This window comes from Poecilia reticulata, chromosome 16 (genome assembly GCF_904066995.2).
Source record: "Poecilia reticulata chromosome 16, P_reticulata-male-v2, whole genome shotgun sequence".
Classification (NCBI taxonomy): domain Eukaryota; kingdom Metazoa; phylum Chordata; class Actinopteri; order Cyprinodontiformes; family Poeciliidae; genus Poecilia; species Poecilia reticulata.
In genome coordinates, this window is record NC_088845.1 from 31,324,641 (window position 1) to 31,347,024 (window position 22,384).

General features: G+C 37.6%; 2 protein-coding genes and 1 long non-coding RNA gene across 4 annotated transcripts in view; all 3 read left to right on the forward strand.

The window, feature by feature from the left end:
- ppox (protoporphyrinogen oxidase) overlaps nt 1-22,384 on the forward strand; it is a 171,427-nt gene that overhangs the window by 53,685 nt on the left and 95,358 nt on the right. The window lies entirely within an intron of this gene.
- Nucleotides 639-22,384, forward strand: part of dyrk1b (dual-specificity tyrosine-(Y)-phosphorylation regulated kinase 1B) — a 73,335-nt gene continuing 51,589 nt past the window's right edge. The window contains exon 1 of the mRNA XM_081597489.1: nt 639-773. The gene's annotated coding sequence lies outside the window, so the exon portion shown is untranslated. The remainder of the gene's footprint in view (nt 774-22,384) is intronic.
- Nucleotides 7,619-9,719, forward strand: LOC145547758 (uncharacterized). Its single transcript, XR_014084071.1, has 3 exons — nt 7,619-8,904; nt 9,381-9,495; nt 9,590-9,719. It is a non-coding gene; the product is annotated as an uncharacterized LOC145547758 (long non-coding RNA).

Here is a 22,384-nt window from a genome sequence, read left to right on the forward strand (position 1 = left end):
AAGCGCTCGCGTTAGGTTTGTTTTGGCAGCCATTTTGTGGGAAATGCCTCAAGAACGCGCTTAATCGGGAGTGCGCGCTCAATGCAGCCCCTCTCCTTTGACCGATATTTCCATCAGAGGGGCTGGGCAGACCAGGGTTAGCTGAACCTCTGTCCGCTAAACTACAAAGTGCTATTTCATTGCGTTTACAAGACTGCTCCTTCGGTTGTATTGCTGTCAAGCATCATGTCCTGTGCGGACTGTCTTCAAATTCCAATGGCAGTATTTTATTAGACAGCTAACATGCTAGCTACTAGCTAGCTAGCTAATGTTAGCTTTTTTTTTTTTTTTTGTTTTTTTTTTTTTTTTTTTTTTAAACCTTTAAACCAATAAGAAATCGGACGTGGTCATCAATGAAGATCATTTCTAGTTGTTCTCACAAAGTGGCCTCCTTTGGACGTCAGATTAAGTTTCGTTAAAATAAATGAAGTGTGTAGACTAAAGAAGCTGTCGGTGGTAGAGGCGGTGGGCAGCCCACCTCTGGGCACAAGTAGCTGTGCGGCGCCGGCAATAAGTCCATGTCCAGAGTGATCGCAAGCTGCAGAGACCAGATAACACACTTGTGTTGGAAACGAACATAATCAGGATCATAGCAAAAATAACAGCTTTATACAATTTGGATTTTGACTAGTAAATACTGACCCGGAGGAGGGGGCTCGGTTCGTGTGAACGAAGGGAGATTGGGGTTCCGAAGATGGCTGCTCCACGGAACTTGGTTCGACACACTACCTGAGGTAAGAATCTGAGGGTCATTGTATGTCTTGGATGTGTAAAGTTGGCTTGACTTGTAGGTGTGTTGCTGTGTGTCAGGCTGGCCGGGCAGGCAGGCAGTGGGAACAGGAGGTGGGTAGAAAACGGTCATCTGTTTCAGCCAACCGGCCTCGTGTCACCATTAGGCTGTCGCGGCAGGGCAGATGGCTTAACATGGGCAGGGTGTTCAAGTTGATGCTCTGATCATGTCAAACGTGCACGAACGTTTTTATTGGAAATAAATGTTTCAGTGAGAGGCTGGTCATTTCCTGTGGTTTTGCAGCAATGCCCAAAATCACACATTCGCAACCCCATCCTCCTGTTTCCACAGACAGCGGTCCGAAAAGATCATAAATGGGTTCATGGGTTTGTGCGATTTGAGCGGCGCTGCCGTTGCGACGTTCAGTCAGTTAAAGTCCTGGCAGATGGAGACAGATGCCGGCGGAAGAAAAGGGAGGGAGATGAATGAATGTGGTGCCTTTAAACCAAGATGTGCTGACAGAAAGCGGTGCATAATTCACTTGATATGCTCATTTAGCGTTAAAGCACACACGGTATGTTCTGTCTTGGTCCTTATCTGCTTATTGGACATCCATCATTTTATCTTCCACGGCAGCTATAACGTTAGCCGTTAGCCTAGCTACCGCATCAGCCCATCCCCTACCCTGCCAGGGAGTACTGGGAAACGGGACTGTTGCCTGGAGATGGCTACTCCCAGTCAAAGTGCAGAACGACCAGGACCGACGCTGATGTACATCTGGAACCAGCAGAACTTGACATCTTTGGTTATCTAACTCTTTTCCTCTTCTGTTGCTTTTTTGACAAACTCACTATTTGACCGCCATTGAACGTTTTCAAGTTGGGTGTTCACGCTTTTTGAGTTTTAAATGGCCAATGGTGGAAGTGTTTTTATTGATTCTTTAAATGTTGGCTTTTCTCTGGATCGCCAGGCTATGCTGTTTATGCCACTATGATTTTTGGGTAGAATGTTTTTTTTCTGCTGTTCCTGTGAGCATCACATCTGTTTTATTCCTTTGGTTACTCAAATCTCAATTGAGATTAAGCCATTTAAATATATTAACATTGGCCCTGGTCTTTAAAACTGGGTGTATAGGTGTCTGGTGGCAAAGCATAAAGGGAGCAGATGGAAGCATCCAGTTCTGTAGCTAGGTCTATAGACTAACCAGCTAGAAGTGCTTAGGGATGTACATTTTCACTTTTGATGTGGTTTAGTATTGGCCGAAACGGATCCGTTTCAGACAAACGGTACTGAATTGACTTAAGATGTTTCTTTATTAAAAACAGACAGATGTCCTGAATAACAAATTTATTTGCTAACTTAGGGGTTACTAAGATGACCGGGAACATCTTGGGATTTCAGTAAGCTTGAAAAAATGATAAATCTAACACTTTACATAGGGTTTTGTTTCAACCCAAAGAAACCCCAAAGTAAGTTTAGGTGTGTTGTAGATGTAGTTTGTCAGCGGGCGCAGACTGCCCACTGCTCACCATGACATAGTCTAGAGCTGCGCTGGTGTTACGCTGTGTATCTACAGTTTCTGATCGGAGCTACGCAACACACTCCAAGGAACGTATTCCTTTAGACATGAATTCCTTCGATCACATCAGTAGTTCTGGCATTGTTTTCTTTCCACTTGTGTCTTTATGGTGGATGTTGTCGTCTCTGAACTATCTTGTTTTTTTTCCTTACCGGCTTGGAGTGGACAGGCGTAAAACTAGCTGACGGGCAGAATATCTTTCTGATTCCATAAGCAATGTGTTACCAGGGACTTCTTTCACTTCAGGGTGACAGAGGGACACCTCTAGAAGACGCAGTAAATGTCATCCATAGCTAATGTCTAATTTCAAAATAAGAGCTCATCAAAATAAGACATTTTTAGTTTTTTTCCGTAAGTTATTGCTGGAAGAACTCTGTTATCAGTGGTGTGCTGATCGATCGGCTGCTGATCATAATTGACGGATTTCCGTGAAAAAGTATGATGGGTCATTGCTGAGCACTGTCTCTTGTTGTCAATCACAAAAACCGATCACCTGCATCTCAGACTTTGCAACCTGCAGAAGCCAGTGCAGCATATCTCTCTTTTTACTTCACAGTGCATATGCTCACAGCAGCAAATAAGCAATGTGGTGTAGAACTTTATCGCTCTGAGAGTAGGGTTGGCACCTTTCAGAATTTAAAGTGGGGCCGCCCACCTCGGCGCATGTCGCCCTACTCATGGGGTAGGATGGGTTTACAGTGATGGACAGAATTTTTTGGCAATGTTCATTGTTTTAAAAAAAAAAAAAAGTGATCCATAGAGCAATCGTTCATACATAGAGGTTGGTTAGAGTACTCAAATTGTACTTCAGTCTGAGTAGTATATCTTAAATACATTTAATTAAGCAAGTGTAAAAAGTCATTCAAAATGTGTCCTCAGACAGCCAAAAGTATAAAAGTTGTGTGAACATTCTGCATTCCCAACGTATTTATACAAATAAGGAGTTAGGCTTGGAGTCTGGTTCTAGGTCAGATTTACCACGGGGGCTGCTGTAGTCGGTGTTTTTTTATGGCGACATTTAAAAAGAATGAAACAAAAAACCGGAGCAATATATTTCATTGTTTGATATGTTAAGTGAGTCAAAGAGTCTCCAGAGACACAGGTTGCAGCCCCCTGATCTAGTAGCTGGAAAGTGTGATCCTGTCTTGATACAGCAGCTAAAAGTGCAGCACTATAATTTTTAATTCATTGTTAAAGCAAAATTGTGAAGATAAAAAAAATCCACCACTGAGTATTAACAAAGCATATTTATTTAGTATAATTTCTATGGCATCCCTGTTGAGCACTGCCTACAACCGCCTGAGGGCTGCAGGTCTGTGTCTGCTGCATTAATAATACATTAAATGACCACTGAACACTGAATTCATAAAATATACCAACGTTTCAAAATAAAACACACAAAGCCTTAACAAACCTTTTTAAAGTATGAAATATTAATGTATTTACTGTTAATCTATTAGTATGACTTGTTCTTTAAATGGCCATTTATATGATTTTGACTGATACTATTATACATTAAATAAACTATAAGCAAATAATTTAACCATGATTGTCTAAAAGCATAATAAGAAACTGAATCAGTCAGTTAAATGTTCTACCAATATCAGCCTCAGGAGATGATGGAGGGATGAAGAGACACTGATGTCTGGTCCTTAAGGTTCTGATGGGTCTGCAATGTCTCTCTGCTGATCTATTCTGTCTGATTGCTGGGTTTCAGACATGTGACCTGGGTGACGCATGAAATTCAGATGGGGGTCAGGAAGTGGATTTCTCTGGTTCAAAACAAAGCAAAATGGATCACAGCGAGTACACTAATGCCCTGAATGGGCTGGTACAGACAGGGTATCTTGAAAAAATACACATATATTTAGGATATGATCCATATTGTCTCAGTAAAAAAAGACTTGTTAGAGTTGGGCACCCCAGATAGGTCAGTGCTCCATCACAGGGCCACACTGGCAGTTCAGAGTCTTCTGTAAACCTAACATTCATGTTTAACACAGCATTGTCCAGAAAAGGCATGCAGGAATTCAAACATCACACATTATATCTGAGGTAACTGTGCTTTTCACCACAGCAGGGCAAAGTTGTAAGTTTGTCATAAAAAGTTTTTTTTTTTTTTTTTTGCCTTAATACATTTCATATGCACGATCATGAATTTATGTGCTGATAAAATCACTCTGGGTTTAAAAAGAATAGATTTCATAGTGATGGCATGCTGTTGATAGACAAAACATGGACAAATTGGATGTGGGGAATGTATACGTCACCCCTCTACACAAACGTATTGCATTTTTTTATTGTTGCAGTTTGTGATGAGTCTTGTCTATTTGACATTATCCAGCCTTAAGTTTGGCTTCATGGACTGCTGCATTTGAACCTCTCTTGTCTGTACTTAACCATTTTTGGTGCAATGTGAAATTCAAATGAAAGCATTTTATAATACAATAGTGCAGTTTGGTCTGAAAGCTGTGAAAGAGGCCAATTAAATAGCTATAACAAATGACCCAAAAATCTTTCCTTTAGTGTGGGGACACAGTCTCCTCTGTGACATGGAAGCAGAAATCTGTTTAAGACTCTCTCATTACAGAGCACTTTAGTTACTCTTTTTAACGATCTTTGTCTCAAGTATAACCTGCTGTTGTGTTCATCAACATAATCAGTCAATGTGACTGTGGCTCTAATATACATTTCCTTACTGGTTCAAAACCCAGAAACACAGCCAAGTGCTGCTGCTGACTGCAGAGAATCTTTTCAAAATGAGTGTTTTAAATGTGGTATAAATCAAGATCTATTCCAACTGAGTTCCTGAAATTTAAGAGGGCTGTAATTTCTTTATTGAAACAAGTCTTTCAAATTCACACAAGAAAACATATCAAGGTATTCACTTAATCTCAAAGCAGTCACTGTCAGAATAATAGGAAACTGCGATAGTTTAAATGAATATAAAGGCCAATATGACTTGTAGTTAAATTTTTACAGAACTTTAGTGTTTGATCTGGGTTTTTTGATTGCAATGTCGTTCAACACTAATTTAGTGAAACATGTAAGATATCTGTTAGAATATTTTTGAAAATATTACAGTGGAGGAGTCACGTGATGAGGTTGTGGGTAATGGCAGCACTGTAAGAACTCTGAACCTCTGTCGACATTACTGTAAAATTAAACTGGTAATATTTCGTCCTAGCATATTACTCGACATTGGTGATCATCTGAAGTAAAGCTGTTAGATAATATGGCAGCTAGATAGAAAAAACAAAGTGTACAAACTAGAGATGCGCCCATTAGGTTTTTTCCTGCCGATTCCGATCATCCATGAGGGCCAATCACAGCCGATCACCGATACCGATGACATAATTATTATTTTTTAAATCATAAGCACTGGTTACATTATGTGGAAAAAGGAACCATGAATTCACCTTAATTTAGACAAACACTTGTTTTTAATAACTTTTTCCAAGAAGAAAACTAAACAAAACAGACATTGTACAAATTGTACTGCTATCAGTAATACTATCTTTAACAGACTGAAAACATATGGAGGCTCTGAAGAGGCTAAATAATGCAAAGAGCCAAAATAAAACCTCTCAACATTTAGAAAAAAATAAAAGTATAAAACTTTACATTCAAAGGCAAATACAGGGTCCATTACAATAAACAATCCAGTTACTGAATGAAAACTTCCTGATAGCATGGCGGCTAGCTGATTACTTCTAGTTCTGATTGGCTGTTTCTGACTGAGCAGAGTAATTATGCAGAGCAGGGAGATCAATTATTTTTTCAGAGATTATCTGTCTCATGTTAGGACAGCGAAAGTTTTAATACGTATGTAAAATGTATTTTTTTAAGTTAGATGCTGCAGCTTTAAGCAGAGGTTCGGTGTGAGAGTCACTACCAGGTGGAGCAGAAGCTCCACCTGGTAGTGACCCTGTCAAGCTCAACAGGGTCTTCTTTCCCCGCTGATACTGCCAAGCCCGTTCCCTTGGCTGTGGTTTCGCTGGATGGGAGTTAGGGTTGAACCGCTGCTGTAGCGCGTAGCAGCGGTTCAACAGCGAGAGCAGAACCAGCGTCTTACATCGCAGCTCCAAGACTTAAATAATTTTGCGGGTTATTTGTTTAGCTTTCTGACCGTCATGCTAATCCGGGTGAGTGTTTGTAGCTGTGCGCTGCTTTACCTGCTATCTGATCCTCCATATGTCTTTTTTACTGCAGTGAGCCTCCATGTAGCCAAATTCCAACAAGTATGGCATTGTTTTTATGTCATGTTATATTCGTTGTTGATGCATTTTGACCTGCTTCAATTTTCCGCTGCAACAATCAAACTTCCCCATTCACTCAGTGCGTTATAGTTCCACATCGCTTAGGATTTGTTGCTGCGTGTTTGCGCAGAGTGAAGGAAAGAGGAGACCAGCTGCACAGGCAGGCTGAGAAATGAGATGCAGGTGATCGGTATCGGCGACAAGAGCCAATGATCGGTGATCACTGATCATACACTTTTTCACGGAAATTGGCCGATTATGATTGGTGACCAATCGATCGGCACACCTCTAATATATGTGTGTGTGTGTGTGTGTGTGTATGTGAAACACCCATGTCCCAATCTGAAATTAACTAATTAAATGAATTACTAGCCAACAAGTGTATTCTAAACAACTATAATTAATCAAAATTCTAATTATAAATCAACAAAAAAAATTAAAATAAATATTTATATTTTCCGCACTGTACGGCGCACCGGATTATAAGGCGCACCTTCAACACTGCAAAAACTAAAATCTTAGTAAGATTAAATATCTTAAATTAAGGAGATTTTTCTTGTTTTCTTTCTGACAAGATAATTTTTCTCACCAAGAGGGATTTATGTTAGAATATTTTTCTTATTTTAAGTGTTTTTGTACTTAATTATCTCAGTAAGATATAAAAGCTTAATATTAAGAAAATATTACTTATTATGAGTAAATATGTGCTAGAATCTAGAATATCAATATTTACCTATCAAACTTCAAGTCTAGAACTTATATTATATAAGTAAAAATTTCTTATTTCAAGCACAGAAAGCGAAATCACATACTTAATGAAATGTATTCAGATAATTAAAACAGACTATGTCCAAATGGAATCCTTTGTGTTATTGTCAATGAAAAAAAAAAAAAAAACATGAACTTATATTCTTGTATAAGTTGGCAGAGTGTACTGGAGATTATAATTGAATATTTAAACGGTTGACATTTAACACAACAATTTCAGAGACAATATCAGTTTATATATCAAGATAATTCTTGTCATGTTTCATCTGCTATGGACCTTAATCTGATCTTCTTGATGCAAGATGTGGGACCTCTTACTGACATGTCATGAAATTTCTATTGATGTGTGATTTGAAATGGCTGGTATTCCACACAATGAGATTAGAATCAACAATATTGATTAGCTCAATGTCATGATAAATATTTTAACTTTTGGTTTATATTTCAAATTCTTACTTTATCAGTTACTAATATTAGTTTGAACAATATTTTATTCATCATGTTTGTAACCCCTTTTATGACATCATACAATCCAAATGGGAAAGCGCCCAAAATGTCAGTGAGATAGTATTAATGTTCGATACAACAGATTTTCTTTCCGATCCAATACCGAGTAAAATTTAAGCTGGTATTGGCAATACAGATCCCATACTTTGTGCAAAGACAGTTAGTTTGTTTCTTAATTAAATAAAAAATAAATGTAATCCATATCTTGGCTTCATAAAAAGAACACAATGTACTCTGATGCACTCATTTTAAACTCAGAAGTATATTGAGACAACAATCTTGTTTACTATAAGCTATTTTAACTCAGCAGAAATATACAAAACATGTGAAAATGGAGTTGCAAACTAAAAAAAAGAAAATTAGTAAAGTAATAACCCTACTAAATAGACTGCTCAAAAAAATAAAGGGAACACTTAAGTGTTCACTTAAGTGTTTAAGTGTTCCCTTTATTTTTTTTTAGCAGTGTGCATCATTGTTTAATTATTAAAACTACTATAAAATGGCAGCTGAAATAGCTCCATGTCACTTATTTTATAATCTGTCAACATGTCCATTTCTGAGTGAGTGAGCGTCAGCAGCACGCTGCGCTTGGGCATTACGTCCTTACACATTACATTCTTACCAGGCGGAAGAAAAAGTAGTTCCCATTAACAACGTTTCATTTAGGCAAGATCTCAATAATTTTGTTACTTTCTAACTTGCTCTTGTTAATCTACATTATCTCAAATTACTAAAGTGTTGAAAGTATTGATCCTTGGATCTGACAATAGATTTTAAAGAATTAAGTTCTGGTATCGAAAGAATCGATATTTCAGTATCAATCCGCACATCACTAACGGCAACGCCAGAGATCATTTAACTGCCCTGATTAACGGTTAATTCAGTTGTAACAGCCTAACTAAGCTGTTATCTACTGTACTTTTATAAGATTTTCTTTTGGCAAATTTTCTAATCTCGGTTGGACATGGATGAAGATGGAGGACTTTTTACGTGTATAGACCCTACAGCTGCTGTACTGAGAGGTAAGTTTAAAGTTGTCTGTCTTTCTAAGATAAGCTAACTGAAGCTAGTTAGCATGTCGTGATATGCCAATTTTCATCCGCGGTTAAAGAGCCGCTCTTATAATATGAGCTTTGAACAGTTATTAACCACAATAGCTGTGGCTTAAAAATAATATCGACACGGGTTCATGGTAGCTTCCGTTTTTTAACATAGCTAAGGTGGCTTCTCATTCGGGAAATGGTTAAAGGGCATTTCCGCCTAGTATTTCACTAACTTTGAGGGTGTTTTATGTGCTGTAATTTAAAAACTTAAATGCAATGAGTTTACAAGGTTAGATATTCCACACTGTTACCAGGATATTTTAAACACTATTTTTAATTAGTGAATTTAAGTAGTCCTTGTTTGATTTAATTAAAATAACTTTCTTGCCATCTTGAATTCATGTAATATTGTAATTGAGCACATGAACTAAAATAAGACTTGTTTTATTTTTTAGTAAACCAAACTGTTGCCATGGTGAAGCCTATGCCAGACACGTCTCCAATCATGTATTGCACCATCTACAAGAAACTTTGGGAAATGCAAGTGACAGCGTCCTTCACATTCTCAAGGTAAGAAATTTATGATACTGATTTATCATTACACTGATTAGTCCCTAAAACGTGGTTTGTTTTGTGATTGTTTTTCTGTCTGTGCTCCATTTAGCAGATGACCCAACAACTTCAAACAAGACCACTTTTCAGCTCTGTGGTGATCATGAAACCAACTTTCTACTGGCCATTGGAACCATGCCTGCCCTGATCTTCTGAAAGGAGGACATCACAACTACTACACCTTTCAGCATCCGTGTCTGTGGCCACTCCTCTCTGTGCTGCTGACAGATGTCTTGAGAACAGCGTCTGTAACTGAGGCAAGACTTCCACATATAAAAGGCTATGGCTTATTGGAAGAAGTTCATTGCGGAGGAAGCTCCTATTGTTGACATCTAATCCCAAGATTTTTTTTTTGCTTTGGACAATTTGGTTTGCTTGACTCTTAGGGCATCTTATGAGTGCGGCAGATGTGTCAGATCTTCATTGTTCTGTCATTTTACAGGATTGTTTCAGAATCAGATGCCCATCCAGACTTTATTCTGACCAGTAGACATGTTTTATTGTGCTTATGTGAAACTTAAACGTAATAAATATGTTAAAAGTAATTGAACTCATGTCTTCATTTCAGCAAGCCAATAACATCTCTTGTTCCAGTATTCACAGGATCAATTTTTGGATTTTTGTCTTAGCATAAGAACCTTGAGTAAAGCTATGATAAAATATATATTTTAATCCAATGCAACAATAAAAATAAACTAGATTTAGGTATATCACTGCAAAAAGTCCCCTTTCAAAAACAAGAAAAAGAAGTACAAAAATAGGGTATAATTTTCTTAAAATAAGAAAAATTATCTGCCAACAGAACAAGAAAATTTATCTCGTCAAGATTTTCTAAAACAAGAAAAAATATCTAACCAAGATAAACCTACAATATCTTAAAATTAGTGTATTTGTACTTAAAACAAGCCAATTTTACTAATACAAATAGAATATATGAGATTTATTTTCTTAATACATAGAACATTTTTCTTCAAATAAGAAAATTTTACGCTATTTCAAGAAATTCAGTGTCGAGTAACATTTTCTTTACTTGAGATAATTTTTCTTAAAATAAGATAATATATCTTACTCGTATAAGTAAAATTGGCTTGTTTTAAGTAAAAATACACTAATTTTAAGATATTGTAGGTTTATCTTGGTTAGATATTTTTTCTTGTTTTAGAAAATCTTGACAAGATAAATTTTCTTGTTCTGTTGGCAGATAATTTTTCTTATTTTAAGAAAATTGTACCTTATTTTTGTACTTTTTTTTCTTGTTTTTGAAAGGGGACTTTTTGCAGTGAATGAATGACCTATTTTAAAATTTTTTCATATATAAGGCGCACAGAATAGACGCTAGGGTTGCCACCCTTCCCGTAATGAACTTATACAGGATACGATTTGTTCCGTACTCTACAAATATGGACGTGTAATAAAAAAGATGTGGTCCCCGAGTGCTTTATATAGTAGTCTGCCCCAGTCATTGTTTTACTCACGGTGTTGGTGTTGCGATATTGTGCCCAACTGCTTTCTGGGTAACAGACCAACTGACACGCTGCCGCCGCAGTCTTTGTCTCTCTTCCGCCGCCCCTTGGTTACCCTTCCCCGTTCGCGCACAGCATGTTCATGGAGAAAGTGTTGCTAAATGACCTGCAAACGACCTGATCATAGACGGTCGGTAGGTAGATAGGCAAGTCAAACTTTATTAACAAACCAGCGTTCTGACAACTATCCCAGCATGCACTGCACGCTTCTTCTACGGGCGAAAATGAAGTCTGCAGCTGCTTACTGTAGTTGCTAGACCTGTTGTGGCTCAATATTTGTCTATACATAAGGCGCACTGTCGGCTTTTGAGGAAATTGAAGGTTTTTAGGTGCGCCTTATAGTGCGGAAAATATGGTAATCTAAATACTAATATTTAACTGAAAATAGAGCAACGACTATTTTTCTTTTCCCACTGATTACTACCATTGTATATGTGATTATTCCATCTTAGTAGAGAAGTAGTACAAGCTTTCAGAGCTACTACAATAAAATCTTCCCTTAAGAAAGTTGTTCTTATTTGATTGGATACAGCTACAAACTTGTATCCAATCTTCTTTTCTTATATACAATTCTCAAAAAGCAGTTGTTCAATCATTCGACCAGTAATGATGACCTGTTTGAAGAGTTTGTCAGGTTTCACAGCTCATCATATCACTGAAACGACACTGATCGAAGATCACTGATGATACTCTTGGAAAACAAACTTGTCTGTAATTGTCCTGTTAGATCACAATGCTGTTTACGTTCTTCTCTTATAGAGACTTGAATACAGGTCAAGGAAACAACTCTAAGCTGTTTTGTCATATTTGTCTGTGTTCACTTTGTTAATGTTAAGGAGAAACATTTTTCACACAGTTTTTGTGGGCTACTGCAGAATTCAGTGTTCGGTTCAATTATTTTTTTAAACTATATATCTGCTTCTGCTTGGTGAAATTATACCTCATGGAATTAATTTCTACTGTTCTGATGATAACCAGCTATGTTTATCATCAGTCAATGATCTGTTGCCTTGACAACCCACATTATGAAGGTCCTGAAGAGACTCCTGTTGGTCCACCTGACTAAGCAGACAAGCACATATCAAGACACCACTGTGAGGATCATGTTCTTTGATTTCTCCAGTGTATTTAACACAGTTCAGCCTGATCTGCTCTGTGAGAAACTCCAGAAGACACAGATGGAGTCCTTAACAGTCACCTGGATCTATGACTACCTCACAAACAGACCACAGTTTGTGAGACTGAAGGACTGTGTGTCTAACCAGGTGGTCAGCAACACAGCAGCACCACAGGGCCCTGTACTCTCACCATTCCTTTTCACTCTACACTTCAGACTTCCAACACAACTCTGACTTCTGTCATCTGCAGAAATACTCAGCTGACTCTGCAGTTATTGGTTGAATCGGAGATGGACAAGAGGCTGAGTACAGAGATCTGGACTTCTTGAGGAAGCTAAGATCATTCAAGGTTTGCAGCAAGATGCTGCAGATCTTCCATCAGTCTGTTGTTGAGAGCATCATCTCTTCATCCGTCATCTGTTGGGCCAGCAGCATCAGAACCAGGGACATAAAAAGCTCAACAACCTGATAAAGAACGCTGGTTCTGTTCTGGGGACGACTGTGGAACCTCTGGAGATGATGAGGCAAAGAAGGATTCTTTATGAGGTCAAGAAAGTTATGGAAAACCCTGACAATCCTCTTCATGAGACTCTTGGGAAAGCAGAGCATCTTCAGTCAGAGGCTTCTTCAGATTCACTGTAATACAGACCTCTACAGGAGATCTTTCCTGCAAACAGCCATCACAATAACTCTTTGAAGAATCTGAATTAATGACCTACAATACTTACTTTATTGATCCCAAAGGGAAATTATTTTTTAATTTGAATGTTTAAAATGGGGTGGAGGGGGAATCCCCCACATACATGCTTCACATGGGAAGGGGTAGTAATAGGCTACCCTATGTTATGTAATAGTTATTCTTAGAGGTGTGCCGATCGATCGGTCACCAATCATAATCGGGCCGATTTTCGTGAAAAAGTGTGATCACCGATCATTGGCTCTTGTTGCCGATACCGATCACCTGCATCTCATTTCTCAGCCTGCCTGTGCAGCTGGTCTCCTCTTTCCTTCACTCTGCGCAAACGCGCAGCAACAAATCCTAAGCGATGTGGAACTATAACGCACTGAGTGAATGGGGAAGTTTGCGTGTTGCGACAAATTGAAGCAGGTCAAAATGCATCAACACAACGAATCTAATACGACATAAAAACAATGCCATACTTGTTGGAATTTGGCTACATCGAGGCTCACTGCAGTAAAAAAGACATATGGAGGATCAGATAGCAGGTAAAGCAGCGCACAGCTACAAACACTCACCCGGATTAGCATAACGGTCAGAAAGCTAAACAAATAACCCATAAAATTATTTAAGTCTTGGAGCTGCGATGTAAGACGCTGGTTCTGCTCTCGCTGTTGAACCGCTGCTACGCTACAGGTAGTAATATTTCACAGACGGAGCGCCACTTCTGCTCCACCTGGTAGTGACTCTCACACCGAACCTCTGCTTAAAGCTGCAGCATCTAACTTAGAAAAATACATTTTACATACGTATTAAAACTTTCGCTGTCCTAACATGAGACAGATAATCTCTGAAAAAATAATTGATCTCCCTGCTCTGCATAATTACTCTGCTCAGTCAGAAACAGCCAATCAGAACTAGAAGTAATCAGCTAGCCGCCATGCTATCAGGAAGTTTTCATTCAGTAACTGGATTGTTTATTGTAATGGATCCTGTATTTGCCTTTGAATGTAAAGTTTTATACTTTTATTTTTTTCTCAATGTTGAGAGGTTTTATTTTGGCTCTTTGCATTATTTAGCCTCTTCAGAGCCTCCATATGTTTTCAGTCTGTTAAAGATAGTATTACTGATAGCAGTACAATTTGTACAATGCCTGTTTTGTTTAGTTTTCTTCTTGGAAAAAGTTATTAAAAACAAGTGTTTGTCTAAATTAAGGTGAATTCATGGTTCCTTTTTCCACATAATGTAACCAGTGCTTATGATTTAAAAAATAATAATTATGTCATCGGTATCGGTGATCGGCTGTGATTGGCCCTCATGGATGATCGGAATCGGCAGGAAAAAACCTAATGGGCGCATCTCTAGTTTGTACACTTTGTTTTTTCTATCTAGCTGCCATATTATCTAACAGCTTTACTTCAGATGATCACCAATGTCGAGTAATATGCTAGGACGAAATATTACCAGTTTAATTTTACAGTAATGTCGACAGAGGTTCAGAGTTCTTACAGTGCTGCCATTACCCACAACCTCATCACGTGACTCCTCCACTGTAATATAGAAAATAAATAAAAATAATTATGTGATCGGTATCGGTGATCGGCCCTCATGGGTGATCGGTATCGGCAGGAAAAAACCTCATCGGCACTAACTAACTAGAGAGTTATTCTAGTTCTGTTGTCTTTTAACTTAGTTCACTTTGGTTTTCCTCTGCTTCATCTCCTCCACTTAACTTGGAGTTTAAAGGTAGAACTTGTTTGAAAGTATGGAACCCTTTTTAGGATAAAACTGGTTCTACTTTTGAGATCAATTATAGATCTTGTCAGATATTTACTTTAGCTGAAAACATTTCTTATCCATTTAATCTTCTTCCCTGTTTATCATCTGTGACTCTCTTCTTTTTTGACCTCTTTAGACCTTCACGTCTATGAATGTGGGGTGAATGGCTGTCTGAATTTGTCTCCCATTTTCTTTTCATTGCTGCTGAATGAGAAGCATCATCTGACCTGCAGAGCAAAGTTGATATTTTAGCATCGTCTAAATTTTTCAAATGGAGCAGCTGGTTTCACCTCTGCTGTTGAGTACAGGGATTCCCAAACTTTACTGGCTGGGGATCCTCTTTGCAAACCCACATACAATGCTACAAAATATGTAAAGAAACATTCATTTTAGAACCCCCCCCATTACATATACTATTCAGTAATTATACGTTTATTTATCTTAAATGCTGCCTTGTTTCTTCTAATTTTAGTAGGCAATGAGTTCCAGGGTTTCTCCCAGTGTATTATAAGCCTGGAGGCCTCCAGGCTTTACCTGTCCCCCTGCCAGACTAAGTCTTGCTTGTTTTTATTTAAAAAAAGAAAGGGGAGGAAGCGGGGGGAAATCATTGGGATTTAACAGATGTGCAAAAAAAATGACATTTATATTTTGGACTTTGCATTTATTTTGGTTTGCTGTTTTTAAGACTACAGTTGTATGTTTATGCATTGTTAGCAATGCCTTCCATTAACATATAATTACCCAGTATTTACATTTCCTGTCAACTCCACATTTTGTAATACAGAAAACACGGTGGCCTGCTGGTGGAACGACCTGGTGGTGCCATGACCACCAGGCTCAGCAAGTTTTCTGGGGAAAACCTGAGGTCTGTGGTGGAATTTATTATGAGGTAATATGTTCTAACTTTTTAAATCTGATGTTGATGTCATAATGCCAGATAAATAAAATTCCACCACAGACCCCTCTTTTGATAAGAAAATATGTAATATTGTTATAGTAATCCCATCACATTTTATTTAATCCCCACAGTTGAGATTTTTTGCAGCAGCGTTCTGAACTCATGTTTTTCTGCTAGATGAAGCCACTGAGAGCTTCGGCCTGTTTGCATTTTCCTCAACATAGAATGTAAACCTTCTGTGTTTACAAAGTATAAAGAGTGTTTATATTGTGTTCTCTCACAGTAGATGGTCCCTCACACTGAGCCAGGCTCTGCTGGGGGTGTCCTTCCTGAAAATGAGCTTTCCACTCCACTCTCATCACATGCATGCTCAGTATTAGGGATTGCTCCAGAATTGACATCCCTCAGCATCAATAACTGCACCTCCTCCACTGGTCTTCTATCAAAAGGTATCTCCTAGGGTTAGGGGCTCTGCTCGCTACTCTTCATCCTATAAATGTTACCCCTCTGTCCCATGATCCGTAGCCAGGGCCTCCACTTCCATTGCTATGCCGATGATGTCCAGCTCTACATCTCCACCAAATCCATCACAACTGCGTCTCACTCCATCCTGATCAGCTGTCTCACCGAGATAAAATCAGGGATGTGGTTTCATCTAAAAAATATTACCCATCTCCACCCATCACTCCCCTTCTTGGCTGCTGAAATTCTCATCACCTCCAGACTTCACTACTTTAACAGCCTTCTTTTTGGTTCATCATTCAAGGTTCTAAATAAACTCCAACACACCCAGACCTGCTCCTGTGACCCCATCACCCACCCCGGTTCTCCAGAAGCTCCATTGTCTCCCTGTCTCAGTTCATCCATTTGAAAGCCCTCCATAGCTAAGCCCTAAGCTACCTCACCAACATGCTCCACCGTTCGTCACACTCTTCCTCTCAGCCTCCGCTCCTCTGATGCCAACATCCTGTCTCCGCCACTAAGAACCGAGCACTGAACAGACCTATCGACATTCAAATCATATCTTGAAACACACTTTTCAGAATAACTCTTAATGTACGATTGATGTCCTGTTATCATTTTCATGCGTTTTTAATGTCCAGTGATGCGTATTAATGTTTTTTCCTTTTTTGATTTTGTTTGATGTACTTAAGTGTTCTGTTTGTAATTTTGCTTTATTCCTGTAAAGTATCTTTGAGTTTTAGAAAGTACTATACAAATGAATTATTATTGTTAATGACTCAATGGAGTTAACTTTCAATCCTCATCACGTTTGCTGAGGAGAAGGAGTTGCTGCAAAGTCAGTGCAGTTGGCTGAGCTTGCTTAGATAGCAACCTTATCAACTGACATATAAACTGAACTTGACTAGTATTTTCTAAACTAGGATCAAAATGGAAGCATGTCATTGAATATATCAGTATGATTGTATTAAACTGACTGTACACACATGGACACAATTATTGGTTCTCCTCTGTTAATGAACAAAAAGTCCCCACTGGTCACTTAGTTATATTGAAACTGACAAGTAATTAATGAAACATACTGAAAGTTAAATAAAAAATCAGTCAGTAAGACTTCCATACCTGTCCACAGATATTCTGGTCCAGTCCTGGTGGACAAATTGCTCTAGATGTTTCGGCTCCTTCCATGGATGTTCTGCAGGATTTAGATCAGGTCTCATAGAAGGCCAGTCCAGAATAGTCCAGTGTTTTGCTGTCAGCCATTCTTGGGTGTTTTTAGTTGTGTGTTTTGTGTGGTTACCTTGTTGGAAGACCCATGACCTGCCACTGAGAGCAAACTTTCTGACTCCAGGCAGCACATTTCTCTCCACAATGCGTTAATAGTCTTGAGATCTCATTGTACACTGAACAGATTCAAGGTACCCTGTACCAGAGGCAGCAAAGTGCCAGAGCATAACCGAGCCTTCTCTGTGTTTCACAGTGAGGACAGTGTTCTTCTCTTGATCTGCTTCATTTTTGCGTCTGTGAACATAGAGCTGATGTGCCTTGCCAAGAAGCTCCAGTTTTGTCGGATCTGCCTGATGGACATTTTCCCAGAAGCTTTGTGGTTTGTCAACATGTATTGTGGAAAATTTCACCCTCACTATTTTATGCGTTGTTTTCCTCCTTGGTCATCTCTCATGACGTTTACTTTGGCTCAAACAATGATAAAAAACCTGATGTGTCCGATCTTACTCTAACGTACCTTGACCTTGGAGTTTGCCTTTCATTTCTTTGAAGGTTGTTCTGGGCTCTTTGGTCACCATTCATTTTATCCTTCTCTTCAGTTTTCCTCTCACAACCAGGGAGGTTAGCAGCAGTCTAGTGGCCCTCTACCTTCTGGACAATCTCTGCAGCTGTAGTCAGAAGAGCATCAAGCTGCTTGGAGACGCTCTGATAGTCATTACCTTTAACTTGCTGCTCTATGATGATCTTTCCATCTTCAGGCCTGTTTTTCTTTCGTCTGATTTCTTGTTTAATTTTTTATAAATGTTTTATTTTTGCCAGTTTTAATTCCTTTCAGTGACCACTGTGGGTTTTTCAGTCATTAACAGAGGGGTAGCAATAATTGTGACCATGTGCGTATTTTTCTGTACATAAAGTGCTTCAAATGTTTGTTGTGAATAAGCTCTCTATAAATAAACAGAATTGAACTGAACTATCAATATGTTGATGTGCAAAATATTTTTGCAGTATTGTTTACAAATGTAAATATGTTTCAGTAAAAGTGTAAAATAATGCAAAATATCTTCATCGTACTTCATGCAAAAATTTGAGAATTGGAACAGAATGCCTCTGCAATGCAATTTCAACATCCAAGATGGCCGACTGGTCTCAGGCATTTACTACTACAGAGTCTAGCTACAACAAAGAATGGATTTTAAATGTGCAGTAAAGTTATTCTTGCTTTCCAAAGTCATTGCTGGAGATATTTGGCTGCTCAAATGTGTTTTCTTATAACTTGTTGAATACAGAACCAAATTCAGTGTATTTACACATGCTCAGTACAGTGAAACAAGAAGGATTTCAACACTTTACATTTGAAAACTGTTTTTTTACGACGGCTTGCTCTATGAACATTGTCCTATATTTCCAATGGCAACTTTTTATTGTATGATGGTTTTATCAAAAATACACATTAAAATGTACTAACATTCAGTTTAATGCTATTACTCAGCTAACTATAATTACATATTCAGCTATTACTCAAAAAGAGCCATCTCTGCTTATGAATGGCTATAGAGACAAAAATGTAATAAATTCATAAGGACCACTAACATCAGTTTTCTTCGCCTCTACTTGAGAAGAAAACATTTGTTTAAAATCATAATATCTCTAAAGAAAATAAGAACCAAATAACTCTTTTCCACTCTCAAAAAAATAAGAAATTCAAAATGATGTAAGAAGTTTTCCGTTTAATAACTTTCTGCAAACGACATTCAAAATAAATATCAATTCTTGCACGTTTTGAGACAACTCATGTTTTTAAAGTGCAACTTCATTAATGTTTTTATAAGGTTTCCAAAACTGGGTCTTGTACTAGAAATCTAATCTGATTTTAAGTTTTGATAGAATTAAATTATATTAATGATTTAATACCCTTGCTAATGTTTTATTCACAAGTGCTTTATAAAAACCACCCTTTTTTTTTAAGTGAAATAATTTTATTTAAGGAAGTGCTTAAATGTTGCGACCACAAAAATGCCTGATCTTTATACCAATAATAGCTTAGTTTCCTCTTACATTTGTAACATTTTTGTTTTACTTTCCTCACACTGTCACTCTGTGACTTTTTTTTTTTTCTGCTCAGTTTATCATGTCAAACTTTTGTTACTGTGTGCCTTGTTATAGTATTTTTTGGAATTTTCAACAGGCAAAAGGAGATTGCCATAATTCTGCCCTTAACTCTAAATGTCACATGAAGCAAGGAATTGTGGGTAATACGCATACCTGAGGTTCCCCTGGATGCGTTTTTGAATACATTAGGTTATTTTTCTTAATATTACAACAACTACAAAAAACTATATTTTTATATCTTGTTGGTGTGAGCGTGTCGGCTCACAGAAAATAAATGACGTTTCCTATTGTTTTGTTTACAAATTTGGTTAAATAAAACAAATGGTTTGTTGTGTTTGTCCTCCATCTTACTCAGACATTTTTAGTTAATTTTTAAGAGCAGTGATTGAGGAGGAGCATTTTGCATATTGACATTTATGAATATATTTTGTTACAATAACTAAAACATTGATTAGAAATCCCACATTTTTTTGGTTTGATATAAACCGAACTTAATTTGAAATTAAAAGAAATCCACATTAATGACTTTAGAAGACAGAACGTTATGAAACAGTTTCTATAAATGTAGTACTTCTTTACATTAATAAAATAAGTTTTTAGTTGTTTTCAATTGAGTTTTCCAAAAACCATAATTCTCAACATTAAAATTAAACTTCTTTCTTGTGAACTCACTTGAAGGATATGTTTTTTTTTATAATTTTAAAATGTAGTTCTTTATGTTTCCCTGAAGAATTGGGAATTTCAAATAATTTGTCCTAAAGGTAACTGCGCTTTTTGTTCTCCTTTAGTGTACGTTACTTATTAAATATTGGTTCAAGAATATTTTGCTGCATTTTTTTCTATAATGTCTACATAACCAACTTGAATCTTATGCAATCTTGGGATTGAGAAATTATATAAATTGTTTTTAACTTTAGAAATGCTAAAGTAAAAGTAATGCATATTACTTTATTGTATTTCATCGAACAATTAGTTCCATACTTATTAAATTCCTCCAAATTGAGAATATTACCATTTCCATCCATTCATCCATCCATTTTCTTTACACCCTCATCCCTTAGTGGGGTCATGAGGGTTGCTGCCAGGAGCCATGTAGCAGAGTTGTAGTCAAGACCAAGTCAAGACCAGCAGCCCGCGCTACGTGACACACAAAAAATTATGTTTTACCTATCAAAATTGCTTCTCAAATTGATCTGAAAGATCCACATTCCCATAAAACATCTAGATATGAAATTCTTAGATCTGAAATCAATTTAATCAGTAAAGATCCGTCCAGAAGAATCGGACGTCACATTGTACTGTACTGTCACATTCAGACATTCTTTACTCTTCATCACAGATTTCCTTAAGGTTTTCACCAATAACAAGAATCAGATTTTCTACTTTATCAAAGAAAGACTAAATAATTTGTTCTGTATGTGAAGATTTATAAAGATGACTGTAGAAATTAAATAATTTGCTCATTCTTTTAGGCTCAGAACATTACATTCCAAACATAAGACTATTAATTGCTTTCTTGTCCTAATTTAATTGAATTCTTTCTAATACTATATTTCAAGTGTTCCCATTTAAGAATTGGTGTTTCAATTAAATTGTCATTTGCTATACTTGGAATATGTTCCTTCAAAAATTGACAAAATTCTATATTTGTAATAAGTTTTGAATGAAATTCCCATTAATTATTAGGCTTATTATTTCTGTTTTAGTTTTTAATTGATAATGCAGTGATCAATTTTAAAACTGTCCAATTTAAAAGGACAGTTTGCTGTCATTGTTTCTTTCACACTCTACGATTGCACCAGATAACCAATAATCAATACATGATCTACTTTGATTATTAGGTTTGTGCCAGGTGAATTGTTTGACTCCATTGTGTAAGATTTTCCAAACATCTCTCAATTTTATATTCTTCACAAATTCCTCAAGAATAGGATTCAGTTACTTTTACCAGCATCGATCCATCCATTCATCTGGAGCCAAGTTGGAATCCCCTCCAACTACAACATGATCCGAAGGGACATTAGCGATGAGCTCCAGAACTGTTTTTTCTATTGTATTGATCATTAGTATACTCATAAATGTTTAGCAAAATTACTGGAACATTATCAACTTCCAAAACACACAAGCTACCCAATGTCCTTCCTCATCTTCTTTTTCACTCAAAATCTTACCAGGTCATCTGTAAAAGCAGATGGCGACTCCAGAAGATCGATTTGTCCCATGACTGCGACCAGAACTTCACGTCAGACGCATCAGTTTGAGTTTCCTGTAAAAAGGTGCGGTGTGCTGGTTGTCCTTTAGAAAACAAAAAAACTGCTTTCCGTTTAAGTGAGTCCTCTTGTGTTAAAAGAAATAAAAGAAAATTCAGTTTTTAGCCGAAAAAGAACATATGAATACGTGTAGAAAAAGGTTTAGGGACCTATGTAAATTTCTTAACAGTCTCAAAAGTTGCAAAAAAAAAAATTCATCTCAAGTTCATGGATAACTCCTTTGATCCTCACCTTGGTATTCATCTCTGCCACAAGGGATTAAGGCAGGTCTGAAGGGAAAAGGGTACTAGCAAGGTGTATCTAGTGAAGTGGTCAGTGAATGTATTTACCACTTTATTAGGCACACCTTGCCAGTACAGGGTTGGACCCCCTTTTGCCTTCAGCATCCTTCATGGCAGAGATCCAACAAGGTACTGGAAACATTCCTCAGAGTCTGGTTCATATTGAGATGATAGCATCACACAGTTGTTGCAGATTTGTCAGCTGCACATCCAGGATGTGAATCTCCCGTTCCACCACATCCCAAAGGTTCTCTACTGGATTGAGATCTGGTCACTATGGAGGCCATTCGAGTTCAGTGAACTCATTGTTGTGTTCAAGAAACCAGTCTGAGATGATTCACTCTTTATGAGGTGGTGCCTTATCCTGCTGGAAGTATCCATCAGAAGATGGGTTCACTGAGGTCATAAAGGGATGGACATGGTCAGCAACAATACTCAGGTAGGTTGTGGTGTTGACATGATGCTCAATTGGTACTAATGGACCCAAAGTGTGCCTGGAAA